Source organism: Symphalangus syndactylus, chromosome 9 (assembly GCF_028878055.3).
Source record: "Symphalangus syndactylus isolate Jambi chromosome 9, NHGRI_mSymSyn1-v2.1_pri, whole genome shotgun sequence".
NCBI classification, from domain to species: Eukaryota; Metazoa; Chordata; class Mammalia; order Primates; family Hylobatidae; genus Symphalangus; species Symphalangus syndactylus.
In genome coordinates, this window is record NC_072431.2 from 114,563,529 (window position 1) to 114,583,542 (window position 20,014).

Consider the following 20,014-nt stretch of genomic DNA (forward strand, 5'->3'; position numbering starts at 1 on the left):
ACAACCATTTTTTGGAGGCCGATTTGGCATATCACTAGACAGAAATGCCAAGGCTTAACTGATATGGCCTTGTAGTTTTCTGGCTGGGTGACAAGCTAACTTTCAGGCACTTTTGTGAGTTGTTCAATAAATTCTCCATCGAATGTTGAGGACAAGTATGTTAAAATCCTCTCGAAAATGATTTACCGTATCCAGTTCACTTTGCCATAATTTGGAGTATCTGAATCAAAGACACTTCTATGGTTTGTAAAATAACACAGGGCTTTACAATAAAATTTAAAACTGTAAAATAAAGCATTTTCTTAGAAAAGAGTGAACAGAATAGTGATAAAATTAACAATGGAGTAGTGCAGTGAAGTATCTATATTCTTGAAATCTATTTGGATATTTTTGAGCATTTACCATGCATTAGACACTCTTCTATGTTCTTGCAGATACAGTGGAAAACAAGAAATGAAACCTCTGCTGTCAAGAAATTTTCACTCAAATTAATTAGTATGGGACTGGAATTAACATTTCATTTTGTACATAATTTTACAACAGTCCATTTTTAGTTCAGTGTTGTATTTAAAGAAATGGGAGTCAAAAGATTTACATTAATGGAGCTATCAACTGAAACAGTTATTTCTAAGGCTTTTCTACCATTAAGTCTTGAAAAATCCATATAATCCTTTTATCTCTTTACAGAAAAAAATGCATATTGTTGGTTTTGCCTTTATACACTGTATTGAAGTATTGTGGGGAACTTAAGAGTGGGATTATTTTTCAGCTTATTGAGGACAAATAACAAGCCACCATTTAGCATTTGGAAGCCAAAAAAAGAAAGATGATTGAGGTCAGAACAGATTAACACAAACACTGAACAGTTTCCAGCTGATCGGGCGTATTGTGAAACACAGTCTAGTTTTATCAATAACATTTTTCTACTTCATTAGCTTTATTTAGCCAGGAGGCTGCAAAGAGGGACCACAGACCTCTTCACCATTACTTTGCTTTTCTGTCAAGCTGTGAGGAAAATGGCAGTAAAACCTCACTGAGCCCTAAAAGGCAACCATGAATAGATCTACTTCCTTTCCCTGCCTTTACTTCCAGAACTCTCTGATGATGTTTAATGCACATTAATTAAAGCATGCACTTTAATTAATAGAAATATTCACTTGCTCTCCTGTTACATCTCCAGGAATCATGCAAATTGCCTCTTGGAATCAAGTAGAAGAAAATTAGGGTTTGTGTCTAATCAGAGACAACTAGATCAGGTTATTTTTAATATAGAGAATATCTAGTTTATATCACCTGGACCTGCAATGAATCCACAGATTCAGAGAATTTTTGATGCTTTAGACACAAAAATACTAACACAAACTTTACTTGATCTTCTTAGAACAGTGTAGTAGAGGGAGGAATCTTATGTGTCCAGCATAATTCTTTAACACTTTTTCACTACATAGGAATAGCCTGAGTTTCCCATGGTAACTTCAAAAACAAAAATAGTAGACACTTAATCCTTAGTTGCATCAACATTTTTTTATACTTCCTGGTTAAGTCTGTCTTAATAGGTAGACTTATTTCTCAGTCTCTGGTGTACTTGCTTTACTTTTGTTAATTTCTGCCAAAGCTGCATTGTTAAAAAAACATCATCATCATCACTATCATATTTAATTTTTCTTCTATCCTTACCACCCATTTCAAATAAGCATTACTTCCAAGGTTAACTCTAAAAATTAAAGAAATCTTCATGGAGTTGTCTGAGATTAGATCTTTACATAGAACCTGAAATGGGCTCCTTAAGATATTATAGCATTGACCCACCTGCTCTAAAAACACTTCAGTGAAGGTAAGTGAGAATAAGAAATCCCAACTGTCCAACTGCAATGCTGAGCACTGATATTAATCATTCATTGATGTTTGCCTAGTACTTCATCAGCCATTACACTTTTAAAAGAGTAATCATATCATTTTCCTTTTGCAGCCCTTCAGAAATGCTAAAATTCTCTGCTCAGTTCTTTTCCTAGAATGACAATAGGCTAGAAAGTTCCCATGGTTGAAAGCTTCCTTTTATTTTACGTAGTAGTGACAGCACTTTGGGAGAAGGACATGTTTATGGTTTCAGTATCTTTTCAAACAATCTTGCCTGGCTTCCCCTGCTCCATAACTATGTAAAATCCTGAAAGGGCACTCAGTGAAATCAACCTGCAGTCCCAAAAATTTGGGCTGTTTTCAAGTCGATTTTGTTTTATAAAGAACTTACATATGGAATATGTCATTTGAAAAATTTAAGTTCTTCCATGACAAATAGCCCAAGTGTAGTCCCAGAATTTCTTGAGTGCTCAGATAATGAGGCAGCCAGGTGTGCAGAGAACCTCAATGCAACGCAACTTTATTTTTTTCATTTGTATTCAACAAACTTTTATTAAGCATCTATTAAACACCAGGCATAATGAAAAAGTAAGTTAAATGAAATACTGAAGCCCATAATCCAGTGAAAATTATTACAAATATGCAAATAGCTGTAATACATTATAATTGACACAGTACGGTTGGATTAAATGGGTATTAGTAAAAAAACTTTGATTTGCATGAAGGCTGGGGAAGCCTCCACAATATAAGCTTTTTGTGTATGTGTTTTAGTTTTTTAATGAATTGTTAATTTTTTAAACTTCTACTTTAGTTTCAGGGGTACGTGTGCATTTTTTGTTTGTTTTTTCTTTTCTTTTTTTTTTTTTGGAGATTGAGTCTTGCTCTGTCACCCAGGCTGGAGTGTAGTGGCGTGATCTTGGCTCACTGCAAGCTCAGCTCCGCCTCCCGGGTTCACGCCATTCTCCTGCCTCAGCATCCCGAGTAGCTGGGACTACAGGCGCCCGCTACCACGCCCGGCTAATTTTTTTGTATTTTTAGTAGAGACGGGGTTTCACCATGTTGTCCAGGATGGTCTTGATCTCTTGACCTCGTGATCCACCCGCCTTGGCCTCCCAAAGTGCTGGGATTACAGGCATGAGCCACCAGGCCCGGCCCATGTGCACTTTTTTGTATAACTAAATTGTGTGTCACAGGGGTTTAGCACACGGATTATTTTGTCACTCAGTAATAAGCATAGTACCTAATAGATAGTTTTTCTATCCTCTCCCTCCTCCCATCCTTCACCCTCAAGTAGGGTCCAGTGTCCTTTGTGTCCATGTGTAGTCAACATTTAGCTCCCACTTATAAGTGAGAACATGTGGTATTTGGTTTTCTGCATTAGTTCGCCTAGAATTACGGCGTCCACTTTCATTCATGTTGCTGAAAAGGACAGAATCTTGTTTCTTTCTATGGCAATGTATTCTTGAGGGTTAGGACACTGTTATTCTAAAGCATTCTGCAAGTAACCAAGCATCAAAAGCTACTAGATCAGCTATCTGCTTCATACAAAACAATGTGCATTACAGCATTTCACAAACGGCAGATCAGCCTTCAAATTTATCTTCCAACTTAAACAAGTTATTTTAAGAATCTTGTCAAAGGATCTAGTTTAATGATGTTCAGACAACATCAAGGTATTAGCAATTGCTGGCAGAGACTGAGGAAAAATTAGGAGGAGGTGGAAGACAGAGGTTAGGAGGCCAAGAGGGCAAGAGTAAAGCGGCAAGGTGGGAGGACCAACCCAATGTGGAAATATTTCAAAGAGAGTGCATCCAAATAAAGTGGGTATATAAAAAGTAAAAGTAAACATAAATAAAGTGGGTATATAAAAAGTAAAAGTAAACATTTCAGCTGATTCTTGAAATGTTTATTTTGGCCTACCCATTCAGTTACGATTTTAAGAAGCATTTACATATCACTTGCATCTGTAGATGTTGTACTGAATACTTAGGGAAAAGCACAACAAAGAAATGTACTCACCCTGCCTCCAAGGCTCCTATAATAATGTGGAAGAGACAAAGTCTCTCTTACTCTCTCTTTATCTCTCTCTCTCTCTTTCTCTGTCATTTGTCTATTTAGAAAAGGCTTGAAACTGAAATTTGCACAGACTGAAGAAGAATTGGTAGATTTTGAGGGAGGGTGCACTTAATTGAGGAGATGAGGTATTTATAGAGATTTTGAAGTAGTGTCTTCATAGAGAGGATGTGTGGGGAGAAGGACAATCCAATCAGAGAAAATAACCATAGTCACAAAATATAGCTATGTGGCAGGCAAAATGTATTCTGCAAATAGCATAAGGTAATAGTAATACAGTATGCACAGGAACTTGGTAGAAAAGAAAGGTTAAAAGGCAACATGAGATCAGATTGTGGCTATGTTTATTTGTTACATTAAATACTTCTTTTACTATCTTAGTAATATCTTAGTAATAATATCAAAGATTTTTGATATAATGAGTGTATACAAAAAAATTGACTATGTTGTGTATATTAGGAGAGATTACAGTAAAAATTTAAAAAGTTAATTGGCAACTACAATAACAGAATTCATACAGAAATGGAAAGGAAGTAACAGATCAGAGCACTGTCTCCTCAGATTTGCCAAATGTAAAACACTTGCTTGAAATGCTTTATTATATATACATTATTTTATGAACCTATCATGAGATCTAGAGATTTTATGTAGTGGAACTGACATGGAGCTTGGGAATTTGTTTTCAGAAATACCTGAGGTAATTTTTATCCCCAGTAACATTTGGAAAAAAACTAAGGTAGAGTATGTGTAATCAGGGTTGCTTATGAGGAAACTGATAGATGAAGGGACTGTGCTAAGGAGTTGCCAGGGCATGCTAAGTAGGCTTAATTATTTGGATGCAGATAAAAAGAGATGCCCATATTAATAGCATATTGCATAATCAAAGTATAAAGAAGTCAAATCCAATAGTTGGATGCTGAGTGGATTGATTTCGTTGCCTGTAAACTTGGACAAATAAAGTAGTAAAGAGAGCAAAGGAGCAAGTAGACAATGGGTCTGGAGATAGAACTTAAAAATTGTAAAATAGCGTAATTTGGTTTTTCTAATGGCATTATTTCTTCTAATACAAAGACTATGTGCAGTACTACCTTAATTTTTTAACCATGTATAGCCTAGACAAAAGAATATGTTTCTGTCAAACAAAGACATCGAAGAATAATCACTTTTAGCAATAATTTTAAACAAATCACTGTCAGATATGCTAATAACATCCACTTCTGCATATACAATGCCTTTCTCATGTTAGGGTTACAAATACAGAAGACAAGGTAAATATTTCAAAAATTTCCTATGAAAAAAGTTAATGAAAGCCCCAGATTGAATATTTATATGTCAAGATACCTCTCTTTTCTTGACAGAAAACTTTAACATTAAAAATAAATAAATTTTAGTTTGATGCACATACTTGCTTTCTTTCCTTGTCTAAACGACCCCTTTGCTCTGAATTAGCAAGATACACAGGAAATAGGATCTTATCCAATTTTTAAACTATCTTCTGGTGGTAGGAGGGGGGCAGTTATTTTATCTCCTGCTGTTCCTTTACCCTTGTATTTGAAGATTCAGTCTGGCCACTTACTTGATAAAATACCAAAATTTTTTGATTAAAGCTAAAAATTACTTTAAAATTTAACATTACTAAGTATTTTAGCTATCCTTGAACAGGGAAGAGATGATTGCACATACATACGAAGTCTTCTTTTTAAACCATATCCACTTTAAATTTTTGATTCTTCTTTATCCTTGGGTTTAAACCATAATTTTGACTTGCCATGTGGGTTTGTTTGTTTGTTTTTTGTTTTTTGTTTTTTTTTTGAGACAGAGTCTGTCTCTGTTGCCCAGGCTGGAGTGCAGTGGCACGATCTGGGCTCACTGCAAGCTCCGCCTCCCGGGTTCACACCATTCGCCTGCCTCAGCCTCCCAAGTAGCTGAGACTACAGTCACCCACCACCATGCCCTGCTAACTTTTTTTGTATTTTTAGTAGAGACGGGGTTTCACCATGTTAACCAGGATGGTATCGATCTCCTGACCTCGTGATCCACCTGCCTCGGCCTCCCAAAGTGCTGGGATTACAGGCGTGAGCCACTGTACCTGGCCTTTTTTTGTATTTTTACATTTATTTATAAATGTATTCATTGGAAATAAATAGAAGTGGGTTTATTAATTTTTTACTGAGGTGGTGGTAACTTTGTAACAAAAAGCTCAATGTTCAAATGTTTTGTCATCTTTGGAGGAGTCCCGTGGACCTATACCTCACAGCAATGTACAGGTGAAGGAAAGGCAAGTGATTCAGCCACTGGATACTTTCACCCCCGCAACACTCAATGGCCAAATGCCCTGCACTTCCAAAATATGTCACATGGGTACTTAGGCAGTTGCTGAGGCAGGCACAGTCTTTATTTGCAAGTCAAGTTCAGCCAGTGTTCAGGCATCCAGATAAGGGCTTATGGACATTCTCTCCACAAATGAAGTAACACCCTGTTCTTGAATAATCTGGTATTTAGTAATGCCTGATTAAATGATATAAAATTCATTTTCAAATATGACACAAGTTCGACCTTGGTCTCACCATCAATTGGTCTAATCCTATCACTATGCTTATTGAACTTACATAAATAAACCATATTATGAAAATATTGTTACCTCAGCAAAAGTATTTGTTTCTGATTTTTGAGGAGTTAGTAAGAATTGAGTATCATTAACATGTTCTATTTAATTTTGGAAAAGTATAATTTATTAAATCAGGAGTTAGAGATAAATAAAAGTAATAGTTTACTCATATGTCTGTCAGAAAAGAGAACATTAAACAATGCCAACAATTTCAACATAGAAAACACAGTAAAATTTCCTTCATCAGTTTATTCAGTCCTGAATAACCAATGTCGTTCCTCTAGATCTCAGGTTGGCAGTTTACTTTCATTAATTATATTTGTTTCTGATCTAAAAAGAGTTCTGATAATCCTCAGTCCCCTGGTATTGTCTGAAAGTTTTCTAAGCAGTGCAATGCCAGTACAGATCCCAGTACCAAGACTCTAGTCTTTGAAGCATCAACTTTTGAGAGTACCAGGTGCAGAAGTTTCCCTGAGGATCTATGACGGATTTTTACTGGAGGTCAGTTTTCACTTCATAACTTACAAAGAACTTTCAGACAAACATGAGAGGAAAGCAGAAACTGTTTTAATGATAAAATTGAAAGGCTGTGATTATTATGGTGACTAATAATATCAGAATGGAAGACAGTAAAATTATTTACTGGGATACAATTAAAAGTCTTTTATAAAGACTTGATCAATTTTTCCCTCGAGGATATAAAATGTGTTAAAGAGTAAAACATTGATAAATCTCTAGTGCTGTTCTCTAAAGTGTACAACCTTTAAAATATATCTACATTAATAATAGTTTGCCTGAATATAAATAGATGTCACTTACTGTATCTATTGTTTTATTTCCAGATTGCCTGTAAATTTGAATGTGAGAAATACTGGAAGATAATCTTTCCCAATGACTGAAAGTAATCACATCTTCACTGCTTCTCACAATGCTCTATAGGCTATGATAGGTTTCATTGCAAGGAATCACATCCATCCTTAGCCTTTACTATAGAATGTAATTCTTGTATTTCTTCAGGAGTGCATACAAACAATATCTAAATAAGCTCAAATGAATTTAGTTTGTTATGTATTAACTGGAACTCATTTTTTCTCACAATATTTCATTAGGATGAGCAACACAGGTTAAATCGTGCTTATATTTCTCTACTATACCCTTTATTCTTTATAGTAGACATACCTTTGGATTGTCTACCTGGGACCTCAATCCCTTAAGACCTCCCTCTTTCCATCCTAGTCACATAACCATCACGAAGAATGACATATTTTTGCATGTACCTACCCCTGGTTGTGTTTTATTAGGCCAGACATTGGCACTTGGCTTCAGCCAGGCCAGTGATTCTCTTCCCTAGAATTTTTGAACTTGTATCAGTGTTGGGGACAGACTTTTCTAGTGTCAGATTATGTAGTGTCTAAAATTTGCTATTATGATCATCTGTCCTGCCATGTGAATAAAGCCTATAAGCAATAAGATAAAGAAGTCTAGGTAGACAGAAGGACTAAAATGAAGCACTGACAGAAGCATAGGGTTCAAAATTTTTGTATCAGTGTTTGCTGAGGTAATGCAGGTGTTCTAGCCATGGGCACACAGCCAGTAAGTAGAAGAAGCAGTTCTAAAACACAGACGTTCTCAGTCCTTTTTCCACTATTCCACTCATAAAACTTCCAGGAGAGCAGAGATGTTCATCTTGTCTGATTATTACTCTATCTTCAGTGAGTGGAATATTATAAGCATCCAATAAATATTTTTAAAATAAATAAGTATCTACGGAACACCCTACTTGGATTATCAACCAAACTTAAGTTTTCTCGTCCAGACAAAGGGTTGGGAGTAGCAATAAAAGCTGGCATGGACACGTGGGTTTTCTTTGCATAAAAATACAAAATCATCATGCTTTACATACTGTACTTTTTATTAGTGAGTATATGGTGGTATTACTGGAAGCAAAATACATGTATAATTATTCCTTATGTAAAATGATTCATATATACTTTTTAAAACCCATTTTCATGTAATGGCAATATCTAAGAATAATCACACTTAAACACTTGCTCTGACATTTAATGGGCGATGGAGAGATACGGTCTTATTACTACAGGTACACATGCACATTCAAAGATGTACTTTGCAAGAACTTACATTTTTATTCATTTATTGGTCTTTCTTATTATTACCACTTTCTATTTTAATATGTATTAATTGTATGAAAGGTGGTGACTCGATGGTCTTTTCAGGAAATATCATATAATAAAAGGGGTAACTTAAAAACCTGCATCATTTGGGCATTCTATTGATATAAAAACATAATTGCTATATCTTAATACAATTTCTGCAAAATGTATAATATGCATCATGCCCTAACAACATGTTTTGAAAACGGAGATTTAAAAATGTCACAAAAAATAGCCAACACATTTTAAAATTTTTTTAAAAAAGATAGCCAACACATTTTAGAATCTGAAAAAAAAGCCGCTTTTCCTGTTTTGTTGCACTTATTGAAAGAAAAACTGATGTGAATGGCTTTATTAATTCCAGGAGAAGAAAACAGATGAAGATGAGTCAAGAAACTGGATCTGTCCACTGAAGGACGAGGATGTGAATAACATGAAAAACTTATGGGAGCTGAAAGGAGCCTTGCCCAGCCAGCAGATGACAATCTAAAATGTGTGGCAGCATTATGGGAAGGTCCCCCAAAGGAATGGAAGGTCCAAGAGAAAGTAAAACAGAAGAGAAAGGCATTCACAGAGTTCATTAGGAAGAAACCTTGGTTCTATCCTAGTGATCCCAACTCAGATCAGGAATTAAGTTCCTCAGTTCCAATAAGCAAGAAAGAGGTCACTCCTCAGAACCGGGGATGCGATACCAAAATTAGAATCCAAAAAGCAAAACTGGGGCATAAAGTGATTATTAGAAATAAGGCAGAATCCCACTTAGGAGATCTAGGATACAAGGTTAGAGCAAGAATACAAGAAAGGGAGTTTGATGCTGACATGCAAAGAGGTAGTCTAGAGCTCTTCAAACATTTCTGCTTCTGGCCTGGATGGTCCTACATAGGTATCAAATGGTCACAGATATGAGGGATAAGAACAATGCACGCCAGGGATTCAGAATCGGTATATTATACATTTTTCTTAAATAGAACAAGCAGGGCAGGTTGGGACGACAATCGAGGCAAAAGTGAGGCAATTTAATATACTTTTTAAATCATTGAGCAGATTAATTTTAATTTTGACTTTGCTTCTCATTAACTGTATCTGGCCTTCCCTAAAATAGGAATATGTCTGGAGTGTATGAAGAATAGTAATCAAGGCAGTGTTTGTGGATCGGATTGACAGAACAGGTAAGTAGCAAGGTCAGAGAAGTAGAAGATGGAAGAAACATCATGTCACTCTCAACAGCCTGGTTTGTCTTTTCCTGAAATATTGGAATCTTTGGAAAATTTGAAACAGAGGAATTATACGCAACTGACTTGCATTTCTAGAGGATAATGTGGCCTATTGTGTTGAAAATAATATAGGAGATAATGATGGGAGATGGGTGAGCAGTTAGTGGTTATTGTACTTTATGGTGACTGGAATTGAGATGCTTACAGTAGAATCAGGAGAAGAAATTGTATTCTAGATTCTGGATTCAGATATACAAATACTTTGGCCTTTGAAAATAAGGAAACTGAAGCTCATTTCAAGGACAAAGCTATGAAAAGAATTCTTGATTCTACATCACTTAATATTAGTTCTTACTGATTCTTCTGATAAAAAGTGGTATAGTTGCATAGTACAGCAGATTAAATTGGCTATTAGCATATGATTTATTAGAAGTATGAAATTCTAAATTTTTTAGTAGAGAAGTTTCACTGTATGATTTGTTAATTTTGCAAAATGTATGCAATAGTTTGACTAATATGTACACTATCCTGCCAGTACACTGTCATAGTTAAGTATTAAAGCAATCAACACTATAAAAATAAATCTAATTTATTTGGGGTCATATTATTTGTTCACTTATATAATATAATACACTGTACTGAATAGAAAGTCACTATGATACAGCAGATGAAAACTATGTCGAGAATTTTTTTTTATTATTATACTCTAAGTTCTAGGGTGCATGTGCACAACGTGCAGGTTTGTTACATATGTATACATGTGCCATGTTGGTGTGCTGCACCCATTAACTCGTCATTTCCATTAGGTATATCTCCTAATGCTATCCATCCCCCCTCCCCCCACACCACAACAGGCGTGGTGTGTGATGTTCCCCTTCCTGTGTCCAAGTGTTCTCATTGTTCATTTCCCACCTATGAGTGAGAACACGCGGTGTTTGGTTTTCTCTCCTTGCGATAGTTTGCTGAGAATGATGGTTTCCAGCTTCATCCATGTCCCTACTAAGGACATGAACTCATCATGTTTTATGGCTGCATAGTATTCAATGGTGTATATGTGCCACATTTCTTAATCCAGTCTATCATTGTTGGACATTTGGGTTGGTTCCAAGTCTTTGCTATAGTGAATAGTGCTGCAGTAAACATACGTGTATATGTGTCTTTATAGCAGCATGATTTATAATCCTTTGGGTATATACACAGTAATGGGATGGCTGGGTCAAATGGGATTTCTAGTTCTAGATCCTTGAGGAATTGCCACACTGACTTCCACAATGGTTGAACTAGTTTACAGTCCCACCAACAGTGTAAAAGTGTTCCTATTTCTCCACATCCTCTCCAGCACCTGTTGTTTCCTGACTTTTTAATGATCGCCATTCTAACAGCGTGAGATGGTATCTCACTGTGGTTATGATTTGCATTTCTCTGATGGCCAGTGATGATGAGCATTTTTTCATGTGTCTCTTGGCTGCATAAATGTCTTCTTTTGAGAAGTGTCTGTTCATGTCCTTCACCCACTTTTTGATGGGGTTGTTTGTTTTTTTCTTGTAAATTTGTTTGAGTTCATTATAGATTCTGGATATTAGCCCTTTGTCAGATGAGTAGGTTGCAAAAATTTTCTCCCATTCTGTAGGTTGCCTGTTCACTCTGATGGTAGTTTCTTTTGCTGTGCAGAAGCTCTTTAGTTTAATTAGATCCCATTTGTCAATTTTGGCTTTTGTTGCCATTGCTTTTGGTGTTTTAGACATGAAGTCCTTGCCCATGCCTATGTCCTGAATGGTATTGCCTAGGTTTTCCTCTAGGGTTTTTATGGTTTTAGGTCTATCATTTAAGTCTTCAATCCATCTTGAATTAATCTTTGTACAAGGTGTAAGGAAGGGATCCAGTTTTGACCTTCTACATATGGCTAGCCAGTTTTCCCAGCACCATTTGTTAAATAGGGAATCCTTTCCCCGTTTCTTGTTTTTGTCAGGTTTGTCAAAGATCAGATAGTTGTAGATGTGTGGCATTATTTCTGAGGGCTCTGTTCTGTTTCATTGGTCTATATCTCTGTTTTGGTACCAGTACCATGCTGTTTTGGTTACTCTAGCCTTGTAGTATAGTTTGAAGTCAGGTAGCGTGATGACTCCAGCTTTGTTCTTTTGGCTTAGGATTCACTTGGCAATGCAGGCTCTTTTTTGGTTCCATATGAACTTTAAAGTAGTTATTACCAATTCTGTGAAGAAAGTCACTGGTAGCTTGATGGGGATGGCATTGAATCTATAAATTACCTTGGGCAGTATGGCCATTTTCATGATATTGATTCTTCCTATCCTTGAGCATGGAATGTTCTTCCATTTGTTTGTGTCATCTTTTATTTCATTGATCAGTGGCTTGTAGTTCTACTTGAAGAGGTCCTTCACATCCCTTGTAAGTTGTATTCCTAGGTATTTCATTCCCTTTGAAGCAGTTGTGAATGGGAGTTCACTCATGATTTGGCTGTTTGTCTGTTATTCGTGTATAAGAATGCTTGTGATTTTTGCACATTGATTTTGTATCCTGAGACTTTGCTGAAGTTGCTTATCAGCTTAAGGAGATTTTGGGCTAAGACGATGGAGTTTTCTAGATATACAATCATGTCATCTGCAAACAGGGACAATTTGACTTCCTCTTTTCCTATTTGAATACCGTTTATTTCTTTCTCCTGCCTGATTGCCCTGGCCAGAACTTCCAACACTATGTTGAATAGGAATGGTGAGAGAGGGTATCCCTGTCTTGTGCCAGTTTTCAAAGGGAATGCTTCCAGTTTTTGCCCATTCAGTATGACACTGGCTGTGGGTTTGTTATAAATGGCTCTTATTATTTTGAGCTATGTCCCATCAATACCTAATTTATTGCGGGTTTTTAGCATGAAGGGTTGTTGAATTTTGTCAAAGGCCTTTTCTGCATCTATTGAGATAACGAATATTGTCAAAGACCTTTTCTGCATCTATTGAGATAATCATGAGGTTTTTGTCGCTGGTTCTGTTTATATGCTGGATTATATTTATTGATTTGCCTATGTTGAACCAGGCTTGCATCCCAGGGATGAAGCCCACTTGATCATGATGTATAAGCTTTTTGGTGCGTTGCTGGATTCGGTTTGCCATTATTTTTTTGAGGATTTTTGCATTGATGTTCATCAGGGATATTGGTCTAAAATTCTCTTTTTTTATTGTGTCTCTGCCAGGCTTTGGTATCAGGATGATGCTAGCCTCATAAAATGAGTTAGGGAGGATTCCCTCTTTTTTTTTTTTTTATTGGAATAGTTTCAGAACGAATGGTGCCAGCTCCTCCTTGTACCTCTGGTAGAATTCGGCTGTGAATCCATCTGGTCCTGGACTTTTTTTGGTTGGGAAGCTATTAATTATTTCCTTAATTTCAGAGCCTGTTATTGGTCAATTCAGAGATTCAACTTCTTCCTGGTTTAGTCTTGGGAGGGTGTATGTGTCAAGGACTTTATCAGTTTCTTCTAGATTTTCTAGCTTAAATTATTGCCTCAATTTCAAAGCCTGCTCCTGGTCTATTCAGAGATTCAACTTCTTCCTTGTTTAGTCTTGGGAGGGTGTATGTGTCGAGGAATTTATCAATTTCTCCTGGATTTTCTAGTTTATTTGCATAGAGGTGTTTATAGTATTCTCTGATGGTAGTTTGTATTTCTGTGGGACTGGTGTTGATATCCCCTTTATTATTATTATTTGTTTTGCATCTATTTGATTCTTCTCTCTTGTCCATTTTAGCAGTCTTGCTAGCGGTCAATTTTGTCGATCTTTTCAAAAAACCAGCTCCTGGATTCATTGATTTTTTTTAAGGCTTTTTTTGTGTCTCTATTTCCTTCAGTTCTGCTCTGATCTTAGTTATTTCTTGCCTTCTGCTAGCTTTTGAATGTGTTTGCTCTTGCTTCTCTAGTTCTTTTAATTGTGATGTTAGGGTGTCAATTTTAGATCTTTCCTGCTTTCTCTTGTGGGCATTTAGTGCTATAAATTTCCCCCTACACGCTGCTTTGAATGTGTCCCAGAGATTCTGGTATGTTGTGTCTTTGTTCTCATTGGTTTCAAAGAACATCTTTATTTCTGCCTTCATTTCGTTATGTACCCAGCAGTCATTCAGGAGCAGGTTGTTCAGTTTCCATGTAGTTCGGTGGTTTTGAGTGAGTTTCTTAATCCTGAGTTCTAGTTTGGTTGCACTGTGGTCTGAGAGAGAGCTTGTTATAATTTCTGCTCTTTTACATTTGCTGAGGAGTGCTTTACTTCCAACTATGTGGTTAATTTTGGAATAAGTGCGGTGTGGTGCTAAGAACGTCTATTCTGTTGATTTGTGGTGGAGAGTTCTGTAGATGTCTGTTAGGTCCACTTGGTGCAGAGCTGAGTTCAAGTCCTGGATTTCCTTGTTAACTTTCTGTCTCATTGATCTAATGTTGACAGTGGGGTGTTAAAGTCTCCCATTATTATTGTGTGGGAGTCTAAGTCTCTTTGTACGTCTCTGAGGACTTGCTTTATGAATCTGTGTGCTCTTGTATTGTGTGCATATATATTTAGGATAGTTAGCTCTTCTTGCTGAATTGATCCCTTTACCATTATGTAATGGCCTTCTTTGTCTCTTTTGATCTTTGTTGGTTTAAAATCTGTTTTATCAGAGACTAGGATTGCAACCCCTGCCTCTTTTGGTTTTCCATTTGCTTGGTAGATCTTCCTCCATCCCTTTATTTTGAGCTTGTGTGTGTCTCTGCACGTGAGATGGGTTTTCTGAATACAGCTCACTGATGGATCTTGACTCTTTATCCAATTTGGCAGTCTGAGTCTTTTAACTGGTGCATTTAGCCCATTTACATTTAAGGTTAATATTGTTATGTGTGAATTTGATCCTGTCCTTATGATGTTAGCTGGTTATTTTGCTCATTAGTTGATGCAGTTTCTTCCTAGCCTCGATGGTCTTGATAATTTGTCATGTTTTTGCAGTGGCTGGTACTGGTTTTTCCTTTGCATGTTTAGTGCTTCCTTCAGGAGCTCTTTTAGGGCAGGCCTGGTGGTGCCAAAATCTCTCAGCATTTGCTTCTCTGTAAAGGATTTTATTTCTCCTTCACTTATGAAGCTTAGTTTGGCTGCATATGAAATTCTGGATTGAGAATTCTTTTCTTTAAGAATGTTGAATATTGGCCCCCACTCTCTTCTGGCTTGTAGAGTTTCTGCTGAGAGATCAGCTGTTAGTCTGACAGGCTTCCCTTTGTGGGTAACCCGAGCCTTCTCTCTGGCTGCCCTTAACATTTTTTCCTTTATTTCAACTTTGGTGAATCTGACAATTACGTTTCTTGGAGTTGCTGTTCTCGAGGAGTATCTTTGTGGTGTTCTCTGTATTTCCTGAATTTGAATGTTAGCCTGCCTTGCTAGATGGGAGAAGTTCTCCTGGATAATAACCTGCAGAGTGTTTTCCAACTTGGTTCCATTCTCGCCATCACTTTCAGGTACACCAATCAGACATAGATTTGGTCTTTTCACATAGTCCCACATTTCTTGGAGGCTTTGTTTGTTTCTTTTTATTCTTTTTTCTCTAAACTTCTTGCTTCATTTCATTCATTTCATTTTCCATCACTGATACCCTTTCTTCCCATTGATCGAATCAACTACTGAGGCTTGTGCATTTGTCCCATGCCATGTTCTCGTGCCATGGTTTTCAGCTCCATCAGGCCCTTTAAGGACTTCTCTGCATTGGTTATTCTAGTTAGCCATTCGTCTAATCTTTTTTCAAGGTTTTTAACTTCTTTGCCATGGGTTCGAACTTCCTCCTTTGGCTTGGAGTAGTTTGATCGTCTGAAGCCTTCTTCTCTCAACTAGTCAAATTCATTCTCTGTCCCACTTTGTTCGGTTGCTGGTGAGGAGCTGTGTTCCTTTGGAGGAGGTGAGGTGCTCTGAGTTTTATAATTTTCAGCTTTTCTGCTCGGTTTATTCCTCATCTTTGTGGTTTTATCTACCTTTGGTCTTTGATGATGGTGATGTATAGATGGGGTTTAGGAGTGGATGTCCTTTCTGTTTGTTAGTTTTCCTTCTAACAGTCAGGACCCTCAGCTGCAGGTCTGTTGGAGTTTGCTGGAGGTTCACTCCGGAACTTGTTTGCCTGGGTATCAGCAGCGGAGGCTGCAGAACAGTGGATATTGGTGTACAGCAAATGTTGCTGCCTGATCATTCCTCTGGAAGTTTTGTCTCCTAGGGGTACTCGGCCGTGTGAGGTGTCAGTCTGCCCCTACTGGGGGGTACCTCCCAGTTAGGCTACTTGGGGGTCAGGGACCCACTTGAGGAGGCAGTCTGTCCGTTCTCAGATCTCCAGCTCCGTGCTGGGAGAACACTACTGTCTTCCAAGCTGTCAGACAGGGAAGTTTTAAGTCTGTAGAGGTTTCTGCAGTTGTGTTTGGCTATGCCCGGCCCCCAGAGGTAGAGTGTACAGAGACAGGCAGGCAGGCCTCCTTGAGCTGCGGTGGCCCCCACCCAGTTCGAGCTTCCCCGCTAGCCACTTTGTTTACCTACTCAAGTCTCAGCAATGGTGGGCACCCCCCCCCCCGCCAGCCTTGTTGCCTCCTTGCAGTTTGAGCTCAGACTGCTGTGCTAGCAATGAGTGAGGCTCTGTGGGTGTGGGACCTTCCAAGCCACGTGCGGGATATAATCTCCTGGTGTGCCTTTTGCTAAGAATGTCGGAAAAGCACAGTATTAGGGTGGGAGTGACCTGATTTTCCAGATGCCGTCTGTCACCACTTTCCTTGGCTAGGAAAAGGGAATTCCCTGACCTTCTTGTGCTTCCCGGGTGAGGCGATACCTCGCCCTGCTTCGGCTCATGCTCGGTGCACTGCACCCACTGTCGTGCACCCACTGTTCTACAATCCCCAGTGAGATGAACCCGGTACCTCAGTTGGAAATTCAGAAATCATCCGTCTTCTGTGTTGCTCATGCTGGGAGCTGTAGACTAGAGCTGTTCCTATTCGGCCATCTTCTATGTCCAGAATTTTTAACATTAAAAAGCGCTAATTCTTCAGACAGAATAGTTACAAGTTAGTCATGTACAATTTTGCAAGAAAATTATTTTTAGTTGTTTTCATTATAAATACTTTGTTATGCATAATAATGCCCCCTACCCTGTATGTTCATGTCCTAGTCCCCAAACCTGTGAATATGTAAGGTCACTTGATTAAAAAGAATAAAGTGGGTAGATGGAATAAAGTTTACCTTAAAGGAATTACCTGAACTTGGTACAAGATGGTATTCTGTAATATGCAGATGGATCCCATGTGATCACAATAGTCCTTATAGGAAGGAGGCAGGTGAGTCACCATTAGAGAGGTTGTGATGACACAGCAAGATAGGGGTGATGTGAGGACTCAGCTTGCCATTACTGGCTTTCAAGAGGGAAGAGCCAAAAGTTTGAAGAGCCCTAGGAGCTAGAAAGTATAAAAACAATTGTCCCCTAGAGCCTCCATACATGAATGCTTTCTTCCAGCACCTTGCTTTGAGACCAATGAAACCAGTTTCAGATTTCTGAATTCTACAACTGTATGATTGATAATAAATTCATGTTGTCTTAAGCCACTAGGTTTATGGTAATTTGTTATAGCAGCCATAAAAACTACTTAAAATATAAATTTAATGTTTATCGGATTGATCTATACTTACAGTTGTAACTATTTTAGCTAATACTTCTGCAAGATTTTATTCTTGGAAACTGACTTGAGTAAAAGAAACAATGGGAGATTACAAAATATCCTATTAGACATTGTCTCAGCTCTGATTATTAAAAATACCCCCTCCTCCTAACACAAAAATATACCAATATGAAAATGTGTAGTTATATTCTGTCTTTATATAATAAATTTCAGGTTTAAATTTTATAATCTATGTGGTCACTGAAACCACCATGTAAAAATTTAATCTAAAATTGTCTTTATTTGAAAGTGTCATGAGGCACTTCACAGAAACAAATGCAAATTCTTTCCCTAAAAGTATTTTTACCTGATACCCCTCAGAATGTCCACAGATTTAGACAAGCTTACTAATGTAAGCACAAAAACTAATAAATGGATGTGGAAAGACACCATCATGAAAAGGTAGCAGAAGTAGCAAATAGAATTAAATTCCAACAACTTCAAATATGGAATTTCCAACTACAGAATATAAAATGAGTATACATAAATGTAGATATAACTTAAGGACTAAAAATTCAAAGATCAAAAGATTATAAAAGTGCTCTAGGATATTTTTAAAGAACGAAATAGAAGTTCAAAAAATGAACTCACAGTTATATAAAAATTCAATACACAGATCTAATAGCATATTGAACAAAACCGAAGAGATGAAAAACAGCAAAATGAAGAAAAAAAACTTTAGAAAGATCAAAGAGAAAAAGCAGATTATCTGTCACAGTTATTTTGACAGTAAATTACTCATGAACATTAAGAGAAACCTGAATATGGTAAGGTTCTTTCTTTAAAGTTCTGAGAAATAATAACTCTAAGTTTTGGACTATGTATTAAAATAAATGATCATTTGGGAATGAAGTAAAATTAAAGACATTTTCACCAACAGAGGTTTAATTTATAAGAAAACAAAATGATCAATGAAAAATAATTTTAATATATTACATAATCTAGGAATTACATAATCTAGGATTGAGAAGTAAATAGAGTATATGCAAAATAGCTTAAATTTTTATTTGTAATATTTTCCTAAACTAGTTATTGTATATCAGTCGTTACCTTGTAATACTCTACAGCTTTTTTAACTGAGACTTTATTATAATTAAAAAAATATATAGAAATAATGTAATAGCAAATGCACAGTGTTATAAAAGACAGTTTGGGAATACTGTCTTAGAATTCAAAGAAAAAATAAAGAAGAAAATGTAACAAGTTCAATTAAATGGTACAGTTTCAGTTGATAATCAGCATTTGGAATTTTGAAAATAAATAAATAGAAAACAAGCAGAGGCACAAAAGAATAATAAACTGAGCTGAAAACCATAGTCCCATTAAGAAATTCACATGCAGAGTTAATCTTCCATTGCTCTAGATGAAACGAATGCAAAGAAGACAGCAGATGGACATAATGTGTGTATATATGTATATATATTATGTGTATACGTATACATATATACACATATATATGTATATATGTTCTGGTTACTATCCAACAAGAAATGTCTATTGCCTAATTAAAAACAGTAACAACAACAACAAAATCAAAGAATCCTTTTTTCTTTTACTATTAATTTTTAATATAATGAACACTTGCAATATAGTAGTACCATATATATCTGAATACCTATATTAAAAAATTATAGGTTGTTTTAGGAGATATTTAAATACTCATCTCTTAAATATTAATAAAACTAGTAAACAAAAATATAAAAAAAGATTGGTGAATATAATTAGCGTGGTTGAAGTAACTGATATATTAGTATCAATTACATCAAGAGTATAAACTATACCTTATATTCAAGGTTTTGTAAAACATGAATGTAACTCTTTATTATCCATCTATCTCTCTCTTCCTATCATCATTTTGTATTCACAATTATATAAAGTATAGATAAATAAGTATATCTTTATATGTTATACAAATACATATAATATATATTTACTTATTTATTTATGACCATTGTATTGCCCACAAACTAAGGGAAATACTCAAGGACAAAAATCAAGCTAAAACAAAAATTAAAGGAGGTGGAGTTGAAGTTTATGACTAGCTGAAAATATATTTTATTCTCTGGCCTTTAGCTTTTTTTCTTGGTCATGCAGGACCCATTGAAACAGACACAAAATTAGGACCCACTCTAATAGAGTTACCCTACACAAATATAACTCCCTAATTTTGTTCAGCATGAACTAGGAATAAAAAACAATCCTCTATAATATAATAAGCAGCATGGAAACTTGTAGGTTTTAACACTGGGTAGAAGAAAGGAAAAAAAAAAACTATCCAAACAAAATTTTCACTACAAGTAGGCTCTCATGCAGAATTGTGTTCCACAGTAAATCTAAAGCTGAAAATTACTCCTCAGTGCCCAGTAGAAGTAAGTGCTAATCTATTCTAGAA

The 20,014-nt window shown here is 36.4% G+C and overlaps 1 long non-coding RNA gene across 1 annotated transcript; it reads left to right on the top strand.

Moving 5' to 3' along the window:
- Positions 1 to 448: 448 nt before the first annotated feature.
- LOC134731385 (uncharacterized) lies at positions 449 to 9,131 on the top strand. The gene is made up of 3 exons (XR_010113609.1): positions 449 to 524; positions 7,381 to 7,439; positions 9,074 to 9,131. It is a non-coding gene; the product is annotated as an uncharacterized lncRNA (long non-coding RNA).
- The last annotated feature ends 10,883 nt before the right edge of the window (positions 9,132 to 20,014 follow it).